Here is an 18,897-nt window from a genome sequence, read left to right as displayed (position 1 = left end):
ATCATTTCTGATGTGGCTTTGATAATAATATTATTTTCTAATGAAACTGCTGACTTGTATCAGTCTTTGGTCTGTATTGTGCATCTATTCACACATTTTGTTTGCTCTTTTAAGCAAACATTACAATAATTGCAAATTCTATAAGCAATTAAACAAAACTTACTGCACATAGGATGCAGAATGATGTTTTATTTAGTGTGCATATGATTTTCAGCTTATGGACAAGAAAACATATACTTTAACAATCACAGCAACACAATGAGATCCCAATTTTAAAGAAATAATGCCACCTTTCATTAATTCATTAATTCATTCTATCAATCATTCATATATATATTCATTAATTCATTCATTTATTCAATTTATTCATTGAAAAACTTGACATTTCTCAAGGCAAAATAAATAAAAAGTGAGCAGCTTTCATAAAGAATAGAGCCTTTTCCCTTAATGCATTAAAAAACACAACCTTAATACAGTATAAATGTTTTAAAAACCCTAATTTATTGCTTATTTTAATAGCCAGCCTGGTTGCTGTAGCCACAGAGGAATTTTCAAGGACAAGAACCAGTGCTGGTAAAACTGTGGTCTCTGTGGTTTTCCATACCGGCTCTCGGCAAGGATTTTCAAGAAAGGAATACCATCTCCAAGTAAGAAGAAATTCTAAGCATGTCTGGTTTGAATGCTTGCAAAATGCATCTGGGTACTCAATAAGATGAGGTTTACCTTTGAGTTGTTAAAAACTGATTGCAAAATGTCCAAAAGACTATATATTCTATTAAATTTGTCCTGAAAATCTTTGAATTCATGAACTTTTCTGCATATTTATCACATTTATGACTATATCAAAGGTTGTGTATGCCTCAAATGAGTGTTTACAGGCCTTTTTCAAACTTTAACAGTAGTGGCAGATAGTTTTATTTGTGTAAAACATTGCTTTTGTGTCTTGCTTGCAGATCATGATGTGCCAATAAGCTCCAGTTAGCTGCGGCCTTTTCCCCAGGCGGTAGTCCTGCAATCTGAATCCAGGAGATGCAGCTCTGAATCCAATATTTCAGAAGAATGAAGATGTTAGTCAACTCTGTAGTGCTTGTTTGTGTGTAAATGATTCCAATGAGTGAGATTTATAGCAAATCAGGTGTAAATAAGCATCTTATAGACAATAGTGAAGTGCTGTACTCTGAATTTAATGCCAAATCTAGCCTTCAAAACAGATTCTTAAAGTAATTTTTTTTTTAAAAATGGGCATAATAATGCTATCTCTGCATTTTCTACATCATGTAGCCACCTCATACATGAAAACACTAGCAGTTGTCATGAATCTTTAAGTTTTGGTGTGTTTTTTGCCATTTTCTTTGTTGCGCCATTTGTCCCGGAAGCCAACAATTTGGCATATAGTGTTGTTTAGACTGTCTATTAACACATTATCACTAAATTTCTTGTGTTAAACTGAACAGTTCTGTTACCTTTGTATATAAGTGGACCAGAAAAGCAAAATTTTGACAAGTTGAGGCATTTCAGTTGGGCTCTATGTCATTTTTTATATAAAACACTAAGCCGATGAAGTGGAAAAACTTTATTTTGCTTAGAAAAAATCTTAAAAGAGTAGGCAGGCCAGTTTTGTGGTGCTGTTCTATAGACACCATTAAAAGCTACAAGGAAAACTTTACTTGGTCAAATTATTCCAATGCATAAGGAAATAATGGCTCTTCAAAGGTTTGCGGCTTAACATTTGAGGGAAATGGCTGTTTCTGCTTTTTATGAAAATACCACAGGTGCTAATACTTGTCTCATTCATTTAGTGTTTGATATATCATTGCCAAACTTTCAGTATGTGTTGCATATAGCCTGAAGCTGAACTATAGGAGTTTTGAAGTCTGTTTCTGAAAAAATGTTGCTTAAATATATAGAGGAAGCTTTTGGAGGGGTGGCCTATTTTAAATTGTTATAAATTCTTAATTTATACAGCTATCTGGTTGAAATTTGGCCAGTTGACAGTGCTTAGCCATAGAATATTGGTGTTTGAGTATGAAATGTGAAAATCTTATGTTACATAATATAAATTAATAATATACAATTTTCTTATATATTTTTGACATTTTAAAAAAAAACTACTTTCACTTTCAATTTAATGTTTGGAAATAGTTCCAAATGATGGTAACTAATGAATGAAAGCCTCACTTTCAATTCCAAAGTATAAATGGAGGGATTTTTTTAACATAGGAAGCAGACCCAGGAGGAACTGTCTGTTGAAGACCCCCCCCCCCCCCCCACCAAGCTGCCCACCAGAGGCCAAGCTGTACTTGGTGTTTGCCAACATGCTGTAATTTGTAAGTACTTCAAGATAATATATTAGAAAATGGTATCCAAACTGAAGTACAAAGTGAGACAGTTTGGTCATAAAAGCCCATTGAGACTGTTTGTTCCATTCCTAAATGAATTTCTTTCATGTTGTCAATCATTTCTGATGTGGCTTTGATAATAATATTATTTTCTAATGAAACTGCTGACTTGTATCAGTCTTTGGTCTGTATTGTGCATCTATTCACACATTTTGTTTGCTCTTTTAAGCAAACATTACAATAATTGCAAATTCTATAAGCAATTAAACAAAACTTACTGCACATAGGATGCAGAATGATGTTTTATTTAGTGTGCATATGATTTTCAGCTTATGGACAAGAAAACATATACTTTAACAATCACAGCAACACAATGAGATCCCAATTTTAAAGAAATAATGCCACCTTTCATTAATTCATTAATTCATTCTATCAATCATTCATATATATATTCATTAATTCATTCATTTATTCAATTTATTCATTGAAAAACTTGACATTTCTCAAGGCAAAATAAATAAAAAGTGAGCAGCTTTCATAAAGAATAGAGCCTTTTCCCTTAATGCATTAAAAAACACAACCTTAATACAGTATAAATGTTTTAAAAACCCTAATTTATTGCTTATTTTAATAGCCAGCCTGGTTGCTGTAGCCACAGAGGAATTTTCAAGGACAAGAACCAGTGCTGGTAAAACTGTGGTCTCTGTGGTTTTCCATACCGGCTCTCGGCAAGGATTTTCAAGAAAGGAATACCATCTCCAAGTAAGAAGAAATTCTAAGCATGTCTGGTTTGAATGCTTACAAAATGCATCTGGGTACTCAATAAGACGAGGTTTACCTTTGAGTTGTTAAAAACTGATTGCAAAATGTCCAAAAGACTATATATTCTATTAAATTTGTCCTGAAAATCTTTGAATTCATGAACTTTTCTGCATATTTATCACATTTATGACTATATCAAAGGTTGTGTATGCCTCAAATGAGTGTTTACAGGCCTTTTTCAAACTTTAACAGTAGTGGCAGATAGTTTTATTTGTGTAAAACATTGCTTTTGTGTCTTGCTTGCAGATCATGATGTGCCAATAAGCTCCAGTTAGCTGCGGCCTTTTCCCCAGGCGGTAGTCCTGCAATCTGAATCCAGGAGATGCAGCTCTGAATCCAATATTTCAGAAGAATGAAGATGTTAGTCAACTCTGTAGTGCTTGTTTGTGTGTAAATGATTCCAATGAGTGAGATTTATAGCAAATCAGGTGTAAATAAGCATCTTATAGACAATAGTGAAGTGCTGTACTCTGAATTTAATGCCAAATCTAGCCTTCAAAACAGATTCTTAAAGTAAATTTTTTTTAAAAATGGGCATAATAATGCTATCTCTGCATTTTCTACATCATGTAGCCACCTCATACATGAAAACACTAGCAGTTGTCATGAATCTTTAAGTTTTGGTGTGTTTTTTGCCATTTCCTTTGTTGCGCCATTTGTCCCGGAAGCCAACAATTTGGCATATAGTGTTGTTTAGACTGTCTATTAACACATTATCACTAAATTTCTTGTGTTAAACTGAACAGTTCTGTTACCTTTGTATATAAGTGGACCAGAAAAGCAAAATTTTGACAAGTTGAGGCATTTCAGTTGGGCTCTATGTCATTTTTTATATAAAACACTAAGCCGATGAAGTGGAAAAACTTTATTTTGCTTAGAAAAAATCTTAAAAGAGTAGGCAGGCCAGTTTTGTGGTGCTGTTCTATAGACACCATTAAAAGCTACAAGGAAAACTTTACTTGGTCAAATTATTCCAATGCATAAGGAAATAATGGCTCTTCAAAGGTTTGCGGCTTAACATTTGAGGGAAATGGCTGTTTCTGCTTTTTATGAAAATACCACAGGTGCTAATACTTGTCTCATTCATTTAGTGTTTGATATATCATTGCCAAACTTTCAGTATGTGTTGCATATAGCCTGAAGCTGAACTATAGGAGTTTTGAAGTCTGTTTCTGAAAAAATGTTGCTTAAATATATAGAGGAAGCTTTTGGAGGGGTGGCCTATTTTAAATTGTTATAAATTCTTAATTTATACAGCTATCTGGTTGAAATTTGGCCAGTTGACAGTGCTTAGCCATAGAATATTGGTGTTTGAGTATGAAATGTGAAAATCTTATATTACATAATATAAATTAATAATATATAATTTTCTTATATATTTTTGACATTTTAAAAAAAAAACTACTTTCACTTTCAATTTAATGTTTGGAAATAGTTCCAAATGATGGTAACTAATGAATGAAAGCCTCACTTTCAATTCCAAAGTATAAATGGAGGGATTTTTTTAACATAGGAAGCAGACCCAGGAGGAACTGTCTGTTGAAGACCCCCCCCCCCCCCACCAAGCTGCCCACCAGAGGCCAAGCTGTACTTGGTGTTTGCCAACATGCTGTAATTTGTAAGTACTTCAAGATAATATATTAGAAAATGGTATCCAAACTGAAGTACAAAGTGAGACAGTTTGGTCATAAAAGCCCATTGAGACTGTTTGTTCCATTCCTTAATGAATTTCTTTCATGTTGTCAATCATTTCTGATGTGGCTTTGATAATAATATTATTTTCTAATGAAACTGCTGACTTGTATCAGTCTTTGGTCTGTATTGTGCATCTATTCACACATTTTGTTTGCTCTTTTAAGCAAACATTACAATAATTGCAAATTCTATAAGCAATTAAACAAAACTTACTGCACATAGGATGCAGAATGATGTTTTATTTAGTGTGCATATGATTTTCAGCTTATGGACAAGAAAACATATACTTTAACAATCACAGCAACACAATGAGATCCCAATTTTAAAGAAATAATGCCACCTTTCATTAATTCATTAATTCATTCTATCAATCATTCATATATATATTCATTAATTCATTCATTTATTCAATTTATTCATTGAAAAACTTGACATTTCTCAAGGCAAAATAAATAAAAAGTGAGCAGCTTTCATAAAGAATAGAGCCTTTTCCCTTAATGCATTAAAAAACACAACCTTAATACAGTATAAATGTTTTAAAAACCCTAATTTATTGCTTATTTTAATAGCCAGCCTGGTTGCTGTAGCCACAGAGGAATTTTCAAGGACAAGAACCAGTGCTGGTAAAACTGTGGTCTCTGTGGTTTTCCATACCGGCTCTCGGCAAGGATTTTCAAGAAAGGAATACCATCTCCAAGTAAGAAGAAATTCTAAGCATGTCTGGTTTGAATGCTTGCAAAATGCATCTGGGTACTCAATAAGATGAGGTTTACCTTTGAGTTGTTAAAAACTGATTGCAAAATGTCCAAAAGACTATATATTCTATTAAATTTGTCCTGAAAATCTTTGAATTCATGAACTTTTCTGCATATTTATCACATTTATGACTATATCAAAGGTTGTGTATGCCTCAAATGAGTGTTTACAGGCCTTTTTCAAACTTTAACAGTAGTGGCAGATAGTTTTATTTGTGTAAAACATTGCTTTTGTGTCTTGCTTGCAGATCATGATGTGCCAATAAGCTCCAGTTAGCTGCGGCCTTTTCCCCAGGCGGTAGTCCTGCAATCTGAATCCAGGAGATGCAGCTCTGAATCCAATATTTCAGAAGAATGAAGATGTTAGTCAACTCTGTAGTGCTTGTTTGTGTGTAAATGATTCCAATGAGTGAGATTTATAGCAAATCAGGTGTAAATAAGCATCTTATAGACAATAGTGAAGTGCTGTACTCTGAATTTAATGCCAAATCTAGCCTTCAAAACAGATTCTTAAAGTAAATTTTTTTTAAAAATGGGCATAATAATGCTATCTCTGCATTTTCTACATCATGTAGCCACCTCATACATGAAAACACTAGCAGTTGTCATGAATCTTTAAGTTTTGGTGTGTTTTTTGCCATTTCCTTTGTTGCGCCATTTGTCCCGGAAGCCAACAATTTGGCATATAGTGTTGTTTAGACTGTCTATTAACATATTATCACTAAATTTCTTGTGTTAAACTGAACAGTTCTGTTACCTTTGTATATAAGTGGACCAGAAAAGCAAAATTTTGACAAGTTGAGGCATTTCAGTTGGGCTCTATGTCATTTTTTATATAAAACACTAAGCCGATGAAGTGGAAAAACTTTATTTTGCTTAGAAAAAATCTTAAAAGAGTAGGCAGGCCAGTTTTGTGGTGCTGTTCTATAGACACCATTAAAAGCTACAAGGAAAACTTTACTTGGTCAAATTATTCCAATGCATAAGGAAATAATGGCTCTTCAAAGGTTTGCGGCTTAACATTTGAGGGAAATGGCTGTTTCTGCTTTTTATGAAAATACCACAGGTGCTAATACTTGTCTCATTCATTTAGTGTTTGATATATCATTGCCAAACTTTCAGTATGTGTTGCATATAGCCTGAAGCTGAACTATAGGAGTTTTGAAGTCTGTTTCTGAAAAAATGTTGCTTAAATATATAGAGGAAGCTTTTGGAGGGGTGGCCTATTTTAAATTGTTATAAATTCTTAATTTATACAGCTATCTGGTTGAAATTTGGCCAGTTGACAGTGCTTAGCCATAGAATATTGGTGTTTGAGTATGAAATGTGAAAATCTTATATTACATAATATAAATTAATAATATATAATTTTCTTATATATTTTTGACATTTTAAAAAAAAACTACTTTCACTTTCAATTTAATGTTTGGAAATAGTTCCAAATGATGGTAACTAATGAATGAAAGCCTCACTTTCAATTCCAAAGTATAAATGGAGGGATTTTTTTAACATAGGAAGCAGACCCAGGAGGAACTGTCTGTTGAAGACCCCCCCCCCCCACCAAGCTGCCCACCAGAGGCCAAGCTGTACTTGGTGTTTGCCAACATGCTGTAATTTGTAAGTACTTCAAGATAATATATTAGAAAATGGTATCCAAACTGAAGTACAAAGTGAGACAGTTTGGTCATAAAAGCCCATTGAGACTGTTTGTTCCATTCCTAAATGAATTTCTTTCATGTTGTCAATCATTTCTGATGTGGCTTTGATAATAATATTATTTTCTAATGAAACTGCTGACTTGTATCAGTCTTTGGTCTGTATTGTGCATCTATTCACACATTTTGTTTGCTCTTTTAAGCAAACATTACAATAATTGCAAATTCTATAAGCAATTAAACAAAACTTACTGCACATAGGATGCAGAATGATGTTTTATTTAGTGTGCATATGATTTTCAGCTTATGGACAAGAAAACATATACTTTAACAATCACAGCAACACAATGAGATCCCAATTTTAAAGAAATAATGCCACCTTTCATTAATTCATTAATTCATTCTATCAATCATTCATATATATATTCATTAATTCATTCATTTATTCAATTTATTCATTGAAAAACTTGACATTTCTCAAGGCAAAATAAATAAAAAGTGAGCAGCTTTCATAAAGAATAGAGCCTTTTCCCTTAATGCATTAAAAAACACAACCTTAATACAGTATAAATGTTTTAAAAACCCTAATTTATTGCTTATTTTAATAGCCAGCCTGGTTGCTGTAGCCACAGAGGAATTTTCAAGGACAAGAACCAGTGCTGGTAAAACTGTGGTCTCTGTGGTTTTCCATACCGGCTCTCGGCAAGGATTTTCAAGAAAGGAATACCATCTCCAAGTAAGAAGAAATTCTAAGCATGTCTGGTTTGAATGCTTGCAAAATGCATCTGGGTACTCAATAAGATGAGGTTTACCTTTGAGTTGTTAAAAACTGATTGCAAAATGTCCAAAAGACTATATATTCTATTAAATTTGTCCTGAAAATCTTTGAATTCATGAACTTTTCTGCATATTTATCACATTTATGACTATATCAAAGGTTGTGTATGCCTCAAATGAGTGTTTACAGGCCTTTTTCAAACTTTAACAGTAGTGGCAGATAGTTTTATTTGTGTAAAACATTGCTTTTGTGTCTTGCTTGCAGATCATGATGTGCCAATAAGCTCCAGTTAGCTGCGGCCTTTTCCCCAGGCGGTAGTCCTGCAATCTGAATCCAGGAGATGCAGCTCTGAATCCAATATTTCAGAAGAATGAAGATGTTAGTCAACTCTGTAGTGCTTGTTTGTGTGTAAATGATTCCAATGAGTGAGATTTATAGCAAATCAGGTGTAAATAAGCATCTTATAGACAATAGTGAAGTGCTGTACTCTGAATTTAATGCCAAATCTAGCCTTCAAAACAGATTCTTAAAGTAATTTTTTTTTTAAAAATGGGCATAATAATGCTATCTCTGCATTTTCTACATCATGTAGCCACCTCATACATGAAAACACTAGCAGTTGTCATGAATCTTTAAGTTTTGGTGTGTTTTTTTGCCATTTTCTTTGTTGCGCCATTTGTCCCGGAAGCCAACAATTTGGCATATAGTGTTGTTTAGACTGTCTATTAACACATTATCACTAAATTTCTTGTGTTAAACTGAACAGTTCTGTTACCTTTGTATATAAGTGGACCAGAAAAGCAAAATTTTGACAAGTTGAGGCATTTCAGTTGGGCTCTATGTCATTTTTTATATAAAACACTAAGCCGATGAAGTGGAAAAACTTTATTTTGCTTAGAAAAAATCTTAAAAGAGTAGGCAGGCCAGTTTTGTGGTGCTGTTCTATAGACACCATTAAAAGCTACAAGGAAAACTTTACTTGGTCAAATTATTCCAATGCATAAGGAAATAATGGCTCTTCAAAGGTTTGCGGCTTAACATTTGAGGGAAATGGCTGTTTCTGCTTTTTATGAAAATACCACAGGTGCTAATACTTGTCTCATTCATTTAGTGTTTGATATATCATTGCCAAACTTTCAGTATGTGTTGCATATAGCCTGAAGCTGAACTATAGGAGTTTTGAAGTCTGTTTCTGAAAAAATGTTGCTTAAATATATAGAGGAAGCTTTTGGAGGGGTGGCCTATTTTAAATTGTTATAAATTCTTAATTTATACAGCTATCTGGTTGAAATTTGGCCAGTTGACAGTGCTTAGCCATAGAATATTGGTGTTTGAGTATGAAATGTGAAAATCTTATGTTACATAATATAAATTAATAATATACAATTTTCTTATATATTTTTGACATTTTAAAAAAAAACTACTTTCACTTTCAATTTAATGTTTGGAAATAGTTCCAAATGATGGTAACTAATGAATGAAAGCCTCACTTTCAATTCCAAAGTATAAATGGAGGGATTTTTTTAACATAGGAAGCAGACCCAGGAGGAACTGTCTGTTGAAGACCCCCCCCCCCCACCAAGCTGCCCACCAGAGGCCAAGCTGTACTTGGTGTTTGCCAACATGCTGTAATTTGTAAGTACTTCAAGATAATATATTAGAAAATGGTATCCAAACTGAAGTACAAAGTGAGACAGTTTGGTCATAAAAGCCCATTGAGACTGTTTGTTCCATTCCTAAATGAATTTCTTTCATGTTGTCAATCATTTCTGATGTGGCTTTGATAATAATATTATTTTCTAATGAAACTGCTGACTTGTATCAGTCTTTGGTCTGTATTGTGCATCTATTCACACATTTTGTTTGCTCTTTTAAGCAAACATTACAATAATTGCAAATTCTATAAGCAATTAAACAAAACTTACTGCACATAGGATGCAGAATGATGTTTTATTTAGTGTGCATATGATTTTCAGCTTATGGACAAGAAAACATATACTTTAACAATCACAGCAACACAATGAGATCCCAATTTTAAAGAAATAATGCCACCTTTCATTAATTCATTAATTCATTCTATCAATCATTCATATATATATTCATTAATTCATTCATTTATTCAATTTATTCATTGAAAAACTTGACATTTCTCAAGGCAAAATAAATAAAAAGTGAGCAGCTTTCATAAAGAATAGAGCCTTTTCCCTTAATGCATTAAAAAACACAACCTTAATACAGTATAAATGTTTTAAAAACCCTAATTTATTGCTTATTTTAATAGCCAGCCTGGTTGCTGTAGCCACAGAGGAATTTTCAAGGACAAGAACCAGTGCTGGTAAAACTGTGGTCTCTGTGGTTTTCCATACCGGCTCTCGGCAAGGATTTTCAAGAAAGGAATACCATCTCCAAGTAAGAAGAAATTCTAAGCATGTCTGGTTTGAATGCTTGCAAAATGCATCTGGGTACTCAATAAGACGAGGTTTACCTTTGAGTTGTTAAAAACTGATTGCAAAATGTCCAAAAGACTATATATTCTATTAAATTTGTCCTGAAAATCTTTGAATTCATGAACTTTTCTGCATATTTATCACATTTATGACTATATCAAAGGTTGTGTATGCCTCAAATGAGTGTTTACAGGCCTTTTTCAAACTTTAACAGTAGTGGCAGATAGTTTTATTTGTGTAAAACATTGCTTTTGTGTCTTGCTTGCAGATCATGATGTGCCAATAAGCTCCAGTTAGCTGCGGCCTTTTCCCCAGGCGGTAGTCCTGCAATCTGAATCCAGGAGATGCAGCTCTGAATCCAATATTTCAGAAGAATGAAGATGTTAGTCAACTCTGTAGTGCTTGTTTGTGTGTAAATGATTCCAATGAGTGAGATTTATAGCAAATCAGGTGTAAATAAGCATCTTATAGACAATAGTGAAGTGCTGTACTCTGAATTTAATGCCAAATCTAGCCTTCAAAACAGATTCTTAAAGTAAATTTTTTTTAAAAATGGGCATAATAATGCTATCTCTGCATTTTCTACATCATGTAGCCACCTCATACATGAAAACACTAGCAGTTGTCATGAATCTTTAAGTTTTGGTGTGTTTTTTGCCATTTCCTTTGTTGCGCCATTTGTCCCGGAAGCCAACAATTTGGCATATAGTGTTGTTTAGACTGTCTATTAACACATTATCACTAAATTTCTTGTGTTAAACTGAACAGTTCTGTTACCTTTGTATATAAGTGGACCAGAAAAGCAAAATTTTGACAAGTTGAGGCATTTCAGTTGGGCTCTATGTCATTTTTTATATAAAACACTAAGCCGATGAAGTGGAAAAACTTTATTTTGCTTAGAAAAAATCTTAAAAGAGTAGGCAGGCCAGTTTTGTGGTGCTGTTCTATAGACACCATTAAAAGCTACAAGGAAAACTTTACTTGGTCAAATTATTCCAATGCATAAGGAAATAATGGCTCTTCAAAGGTTTGCGGCTTAACATTTGAGGGAAATGGCTGTTTCTGCTTTTTATGAAAATACCACAGGTGCTAATACTTGTCTCATTCATTTAGTGTTTGATATATCATTGCCAAACTTTCAGTATGTGTTGCATATAGCCTGAAGCTGAACTATAGGAGTTTTGAAGTCTGTTTCTGAAAAAATGTTGCTTAAATAGGCTCAAGACCACAGTTATCTGCCCCCCGTTGACCAAGATCCGGATGTGAATACAGAAACAAAGAGTGCTTGTGTTCAAGTATCAATATTTTATTAAAATTGAATGAAAAAGAAGCAAAAAATGTTCTTTTTGCAGAGAACTTGACTGAATTTGACACTCTATTGCAGAAATTGATAGTTTTCAATGTAAATATTGGAAAAATCATAGCTTGTGGAAGTCTGAAAATTAGTTGTTTGTAGCCGATTGACTCCCTGGCGGAAGGGTTATGTATTTGAACTCAATTTTGACAGTCGGGTCAATGGTCAACATGGTGTTTTCTTGTGATTATATTTTGTGTCTTGAATTGTTCTAGAGATGCCATGTCCTTGTTTTTCAATTGGGGTGTGTATAAAGTCAAAAGCCAGGTTAGTGTCTATATGAAACATATAGTAAAAATAACTGTGGTCTCACGCCATCAGCTAAACAAGTGTGCGTTACGGGAACCAAGTTAAAATGGCGTAGTAAAAAGTAAACAATCACGAACGCTGATGTAATAAAACGATTTTGTTATACAAAATTGTTGTTGTACCTTGTATAGTATGTTGGTATATTGGTGTTAATTATTACATTTCCGACGAAAAAACTTTCACGGTGTTTTATTTCTTTATTTACCAAAACGATGAGTTAAGTTGAATAATTACTACTAAAGAGTAAAGTCGGCACCTGTCTTTTGAGGACAAAATTTGCATGTCTCCTTATAGTCCAAATAATTGTACGTTGACAGATTTTTTTTAGATTTTTGATATGGCAAATCCTTCACGTACAAATTGTTTAGTAACAAAAGATAAATACTGTATCCAACTTATAATTATGAGTTTGACGGCTTTTCTTCATTTCATTCTGTCAAAACATAACGAAAAGGGCACCTGCAAGGCTTCTGGGAACATTTCGGCCATGGCCGAGTTGTTACGCTTGTATAACGAGGTCAATCTCGAAGCTTTATTCAAACTACATGATTATGGTGTTTGTCCACAGGTTCTCAAGTGGTCTGAGGCATTTCTCCTTCATAGAAGTCAGACAGTAGTCTTGGATGGCGATCATTCTGAAGAAGATCATTCTGAAGAAGTACCCGTAACATCTGGTGTACCTGAGGGCTTTGTACTGGGTCCCTTTTTTCTTGATTTACATAAATAACCTCCCTTCTAGTATCAAATCACAATTTCGACTTTTTGCAGATGATACTGCTGTTTACCATACCATTAATTCTCCCTTTGACTGTGCTATCCTTCAAAAAGATCTCAAACAACTGGAATTATGGGAAAATGATTGAGATATGGAGTTTAATCCCTCCAAGTGTCAAGTTTTGCACATAACAAAGAATAAGCATATCATCAGAAATCGATACATTCTCCATGGCCAGATCTTAGAGCCAGTCAGAAGTGCTAAATATCTTGGTGTTGACATATCAGCAGACCTCACCTGGAACACTCATATCTCGAGAATTACCACCAATGGAAATAATACTCTCAACTTCATTAAAAGAAATATTAAAACAAAAACAGAAAGACGTATCAGGACTTTAGCTTACAAAACCCTTGTCCGTCCACAGTTAGAATATGCAAGCACAATTTGGCACCCACACACAAAATCAAACACCAATAAAATTGAAATGGTTCAACGTCGGGCTATCCGTTGGGTTAAACATGACTTCTCTCCTCTCTCCAGTGTTACAAACATGCAGGAAAGTCTTGGTTGGTGCTCACTTGAACATCGTAGACTAGATTCCCGACTTGTAATTTTTTTTACAACATATACCATCATCATGTTGCTATTACGCTGCCATCTTATATTCAAACACCAATAAGATTTACCAGACTAATGCACCCACTATGTTTCAGACAAATTCAAGTAAAAACTGACTATCACAAATTTTCATTCTATCCTCACTCGGTTGTACTTTGGAACAGTTTGCCAAATCATATTGTCACTATCCCCACCCCTGACACATTCAAGGTGGCTGTGGCAACCATTAAGCATTAGATAAGCGAGCAGTGTTTTTATCCTTTTACCAGTTCACCAATCACTTTTTATCATGTTACCTAAATTGTGTTCTCTTTTATACCCTAGTTCTCACTTTTCTGATGTGATTTGCCTGTGTTTTATTTTTTCACTAACAAGCCGGCGCGCACCGTTCATGTCAGTAACACTCGGAAGAGGAGCAGACATTAAACAGAGATAGATAGATGGATAGCTTTGTCGGAGGAGGCGGAGTTATTACGATTGTTTCGAGTTGTTCCCCTTCGCATAATTGTTGTCTGTCAGTCAACTTTCGTTTTATTGGAAAGGTAAACAACTTGTTTTAATGCATTAAATGCTTGTTTAGTGCAAAATAACATTTCACTTACATGGTAAAATATGAATATAACCCTTTATGATCAATTTCAACCATAAAATACTTCACTTAAAACAATTTCAATATTTTTAAAACACCCCCGTTTTTTGCACATTCCCGTTTAGACGTTAGGGATTTGAAGAATCCCGTATAACACGTCTATTATTGTAGACTAGTCCCCTTAGTGCATTTTTTAATAAAATTTCGTAGTAATAACTGTGCATTGGAAGGCACATAGCGTTTTATACATCCATAAGACTTCTTTCTTTGATTATATGTTATAATTTTCGGAATTTGCTTTATTTTTGACATATGTGCCATCACCTTTTTAAAATATTTTAAGGTTATCAAAAATAATTTTACTGCATATGTGCAAATTGTTTTGGATACTCAATCATTGAAGTTAGACTTTTGGATGAACAAGCCCGAATTCAAATACTACAGCTTGGCATCAAAATTTTGAACAAGCCCTGCTATATAAAATACAGAATTTGAGCAAGCCTGCAAGACATTTTACCAGTGCAGGGCTTGCGGGCTTGTGTTAATTTCGACCTCTGGATACTTCTTTCATGTTTCGGAATATTGTCATAAATTTCCCGACGCTGTCAAATCAAGTCAAGTGCAGTAATATTTATTTACTGAGTTACATAAAGAATTCACTTTTCCATGGACAACTGTGGCAACATACTCGGGGCTTTTTCTGCCCATTTTGGGAAAAATACCCTAGACATTTTGGGAAATTTTGTGTCGTGAAAATGCCGAATTAGGGAAAATTTTCAGTTAAAAGAAAAAGCTGTCTAGTCTCCTGCAAATTAGGAACTGATTTAAAAAAAAATATTTTCCCTTTAAAAGACCCAAAAATTATCAATCCTTGGGGTGTAAATATCTATTGCAATAAATCGTGACAGATAATATTTCATACCGATCTCTAAATGTGATGAAAATCAATATTTCTGAGTTCAATTATAAAAAAACTTTACATTACAAAATTAATTAGGATGTTGAAAATGCACCTTTAATGCAGGTAATAAATTTCTAAAAAAAAAGTTATTTAGTTTTTTTATGATTGGGATTTTTTTCTTTATGATTGGGAAAATATCTTATATTTTGCTTTGGGAATGGGTCCGATAGTTGGGGTACTATAGAAAAAGCCCTGATACTGGATCTATCTTTTAGCCTAGTTACTTAAACCTGCTAGCCTCTGTGTATTATGTACCCGTAGCAGCATGTACCTTTGTGTGCTTGTCCATTACCCTAAGTGTTGTTACCTGAGGTCAAAAAAGGGCAGGGCGGGCCGCCCTTTCATTCCGCTTTAGCTAAAACACTATACCTCTGTTGCCTAATGGCTATGCTTGCTGTGTTTGTTTTACTATTTATGTGTAATTTATGTGCTATTTATGTGCTATCTATGTGCTTTTAATGTGCTTTTTAGTTGGCTGTATGCTACTTAAGCTATTCACATGTGATTGTTGTATGCCTTTACTTTAAACATATATAACTTAGGCTTATTTTTATTTGTAACATTTATGTATTTTTAGTAACTTAGCTCTTAACTTGAACATCAATATAACTTGACGCTTTTGGTAGTTATTCTTCATTAAGATACAAACTGAATTGAATAAATATTTGCCATGTACAGAACATGTGAAAAATTCTGAGAATTGTAATACTGTTGTTTGTTTTTTTTAAATATTTGACATTATTAATATTTGCATAATTGTTCACATGATTTAGGTTTTTGCCAAAACAGTATATAAACATTTTTCTAGAGACCCTGCGAAAATTGTCATTGTGTTTGTAGACTGTGCACATTTTACAGGTGATAAGTTGCATCTTTATAGTCACAAATTGGCCCACTCTGTAATTCACCAACATTATATAAATAAAGCTGATTTACTATTTTTTCCATGTACTTTGTAAACCATGTCGGACTATCAATCACACAGTAACTTTGATGAATATTATTCTTTCATTTTTTTCCTTGTTTCAGTATTGCTACTGTTGCTGAAAATAATACTAGCATTATGATTATGTAGTTGTACATGTCATAGCTATTTATTTGTGTGCTTTTGTACTTTTTATATGATATCAGATTATGAATACATTTGTAATAACAGTTATTTAATCATTTTTATCAGTTTGAACTTGTATTAATTTGCATTTTTAGCTCACCTGTCACATAGTGACAAGGTGAGCTTTTGTGATCACAATTTGTCCGGCGTCCGTCGTCCGTCCGTCCGTCCGTAAACTTTTACTTTAAACGACATCTCCTCATAAACCGCTTAGCCAATTTCATCCAAACTTCACAGGAATGTTCCTTGGGTGGTCCCCTTTGAAAATTGTTCAAAGAATTGAATTCCATGCAGAACTCTGGTTGCCATGGCAATGGAAAGGAAAAACTTTAAAAATCTTCTTCTCCCAAACCACAAGGCTTAGGCCGTTGATATATGGTAGGTAGGATCGGCAAATGGTCCTCTACGAAGATTGTTCAAATTATGGCCCTTGGGTCAAAATTGGCCCCGCCCCGGGGGTCATGGGTTTTCTCTATATGTTTATAGTGAAAACTTAAAAAATCTTCTCCTCTGAACCTACTTGGCCTAGAGCTTAGATATTTGTCATGATTCATCGTCTAGTGGACCTCTACAAAGATTGTTCAAATTATGGCCTTGGGGTCAAAATTGGCCCCGCCCAGGGGGGTTAGGGTATTCTCTATATGTTTATAGTTAAAACTTCAAAAATCTTCTCCTCTGAACTTACTTGGACTAGAGCTTAGATATTTGGCATGATTCATCGTCTAGTGGACCTCTACAAAGATTGTTCAAATTATGGCCTTGGGGTCAAAATTGGCCCCACCCCCTTCGGGGGTCATGGGTTTTCTCTATATGTTTATAGTGAAAACTTCAAAAATCATCTCCTCTGAACTTACGTGGCTTAGAGCTTAGATATTTGGCATGATTCATCGTCTAGTGGACCTCTACAAAGTTTGTTCAAATTATGGCCCTGGGGTCAAAATTGGCCACACCCCGGGGCTGATGGGTTTTCTCTATATGCGTTATAGTGAAAACTTAAAAAATCTTCTCCGAACTCACAAAGACAAGTAACGTCTTAATTTAAACTGGATAACATATTTAGTACACATACCAATTTTCAATATGGGCCACATACAACAATTAATAACAAATATACATATATAGATACACACGTAAAATCAAGTAGTGACAAGAGCTTAGATATTTGGCATGATATATCATCTAGTTGACTTGTACCAATATTGTTAAATCTTTGGCCCTGGGGTCAAAAAATGGCCCCACCCGGGCGGTCATGGGTTTCCTTATATATGTATATGATGAAAACTTATAAAACCTTCTTCTCCGAAACCAAAAGGCGAAGGCCTTAGATATTTGGTATGAAGCATTGTTTATCGGACCACTATTAAGATTGTTCAAACTTTAGCCCTAGGGTCAAAATCGGCACGCCCCGTGTTCATAGGCTTAGGTTTTCAATATTTTTATATAGTCTTATATAATAAAACTTTAAAAATCCTCTTCTCCAAAATATAAGACCTAGAGCTTTCATATTTGGTATATAGTGTTGCCTAGAGGACCGACACCAAAGGTATTCAAATTATTGTCCCGGGGTCAAATTGGCCTTGCTCAGGGGTCATTTGTTTTTACATTGTCTTGTCACTTAAACATCTTTTCCTCTGAAAGTAAAGGTCAGAATGACTCCATACTTGATATGTAGCATCCTTACATGGTCCTCTCTGAACTTTGTTCAAATGGTTTTGTTTGGCCCCTTTTAGGGGTCACCAGAGCAAAAAATAGAAAACCTTTAAACAACTTGATCTTATTAACTGCTTGATGGATCTTCAAGTCTGAAGCATCCTAGCATGGGCCTCTGTCAGGTCTTTTCAAATAATTTTGTTTGGCCCCTTTTAAGGGCCATCAGAGCTAAAATTAGTAAAAAAAATTTAACATTTTCTTCGCATGAACCCCTTGATAGATCTTCAGCAAATTTGGTTTGAAGTGTCCTTGCATGGACCTCTCTTAAATTTGTTCACATAATTTTGTTTGGCCCAGTTGCCATGGCAACCTAATGGAAAATGTCAACAATTGGTTATAATCATCTTCTTCTCCTAAACCGCTTTGACAATTTTGATGAAACTTCATAGGAATGATCCTTGGTTGGTGCTTTTTCAAAATTGTTCAAAGAAATTAATTCCATGTAGAACTCTGGTTGACATGGCAACCTAAAGGAAAAGTGTCAACAATTGGTTACAATCATCTTCTTCTCCTAAACCGCTTGGACAATTTTGATGAAACTTCATACGAATGATCCTTGGTTGGTGCTTTTTCAAAATTGTTCAAAAAAATTAATTCCATGCAGAACTCTGGTTGCCATGGCAACCTGAAGGAAAATATAGGCTGTCGTGTCCGCGCTGTGACTTACTCTTATATGGACAGATTTTAAAATGACTTGCCATATGTTTTCGACATACCAAGACAACGTGTCGTGTGCAAGACCCATGTCCCTACCTCTAAGGTGAAAGATACACTAAGTGTTTATTCACAATGGAATGCTGAATATGAGGACATAAAGAGTGTTGGCTGTCATTTAGTATGATTGGGTTTTTTTCTATGCTCAGAGACAATTTAATATAACTTGCAATATGTATTTAACACATAAAGGCAATATCAACTTTTTATGTACTTGTTCATAGATCAATGTCACATTGGGGGGCATTTGTCACATACTTTGACAGCTCTTGTTCAATATTCTTTGAGAAACAAGCTATATTAATAACAAAGGTTAAACTCT

At 34.2% G+C, this 18,897-nt stretch overlaps 3 long non-coding RNA genes across 3 annotated transcripts; all 3 read left to right on the top strand.

The window, feature by feature from the left end:
• The first annotated feature begins 93 nt into the window (after nucleotides 1-93).
• LOC128233969 (uncharacterized) lies at nucleotides 94-2,327 on the top strand. Its single transcript, XR_008260826.1, has 3 exons — nucleotides 94-647; nucleotides 954-1,067; nucleotides 2,221-2,327. It is a non-coding gene; the product is annotated as an uncharacterized LOC128233969 (long non-coding RNA).
• Nucleotides 2,328-2,547: 220 nt separating this feature from the next.
• On the top strand, nucleotides 2,548-4,706 carry LOC128233971 (uncharacterized). The gene is made up of 3 exons (XR_008260827.1): nucleotides 2,548-3,101; nucleotides 3,408-3,521; nucleotides 4,675-4,706. It is a non-coding gene; the product is annotated as an uncharacterized LOC128233971 (long non-coding RNA).
• A 293-nt stretch (nucleotides 4,707-4,999) lies between these two features.
• LOC128233968 (uncharacterized) lies at nucleotides 5,000-10,446 on the top strand. Its single transcript, XR_008260825.1, has 7 exons — nucleotides 5,000-5,553; nucleotides 5,860-5,973; nucleotides 7,126-7,228; nucleotides 7,875-8,002; nucleotides 8,309-8,422; nucleotides 9,577-9,679; nucleotides 10,326-10,446. It is a non-coding gene; the product is annotated as an uncharacterized LOC128233968 (long non-coding RNA).
• The last annotated feature ends 8,451 nt before the right edge of the window (nucleotides 10,447-18,897 follow it).

This window comes from Mya arenaria, chromosome 5 (assembly GCF_026914265.1).
Source record: "Mya arenaria isolate MELC-2E11 chromosome 5, ASM2691426v1".
In the NCBI taxonomy this organism is placed as follows: domain Eukaryota; kingdom Metazoa; phylum Mollusca; class Bivalvia; order Myida; family Myidae; genus Mya; species Mya arenaria.
Note: the sequence above shows the minus strand (reverse complement) of the source record. Positions and strands in the feature narration are given on the sequence as shown.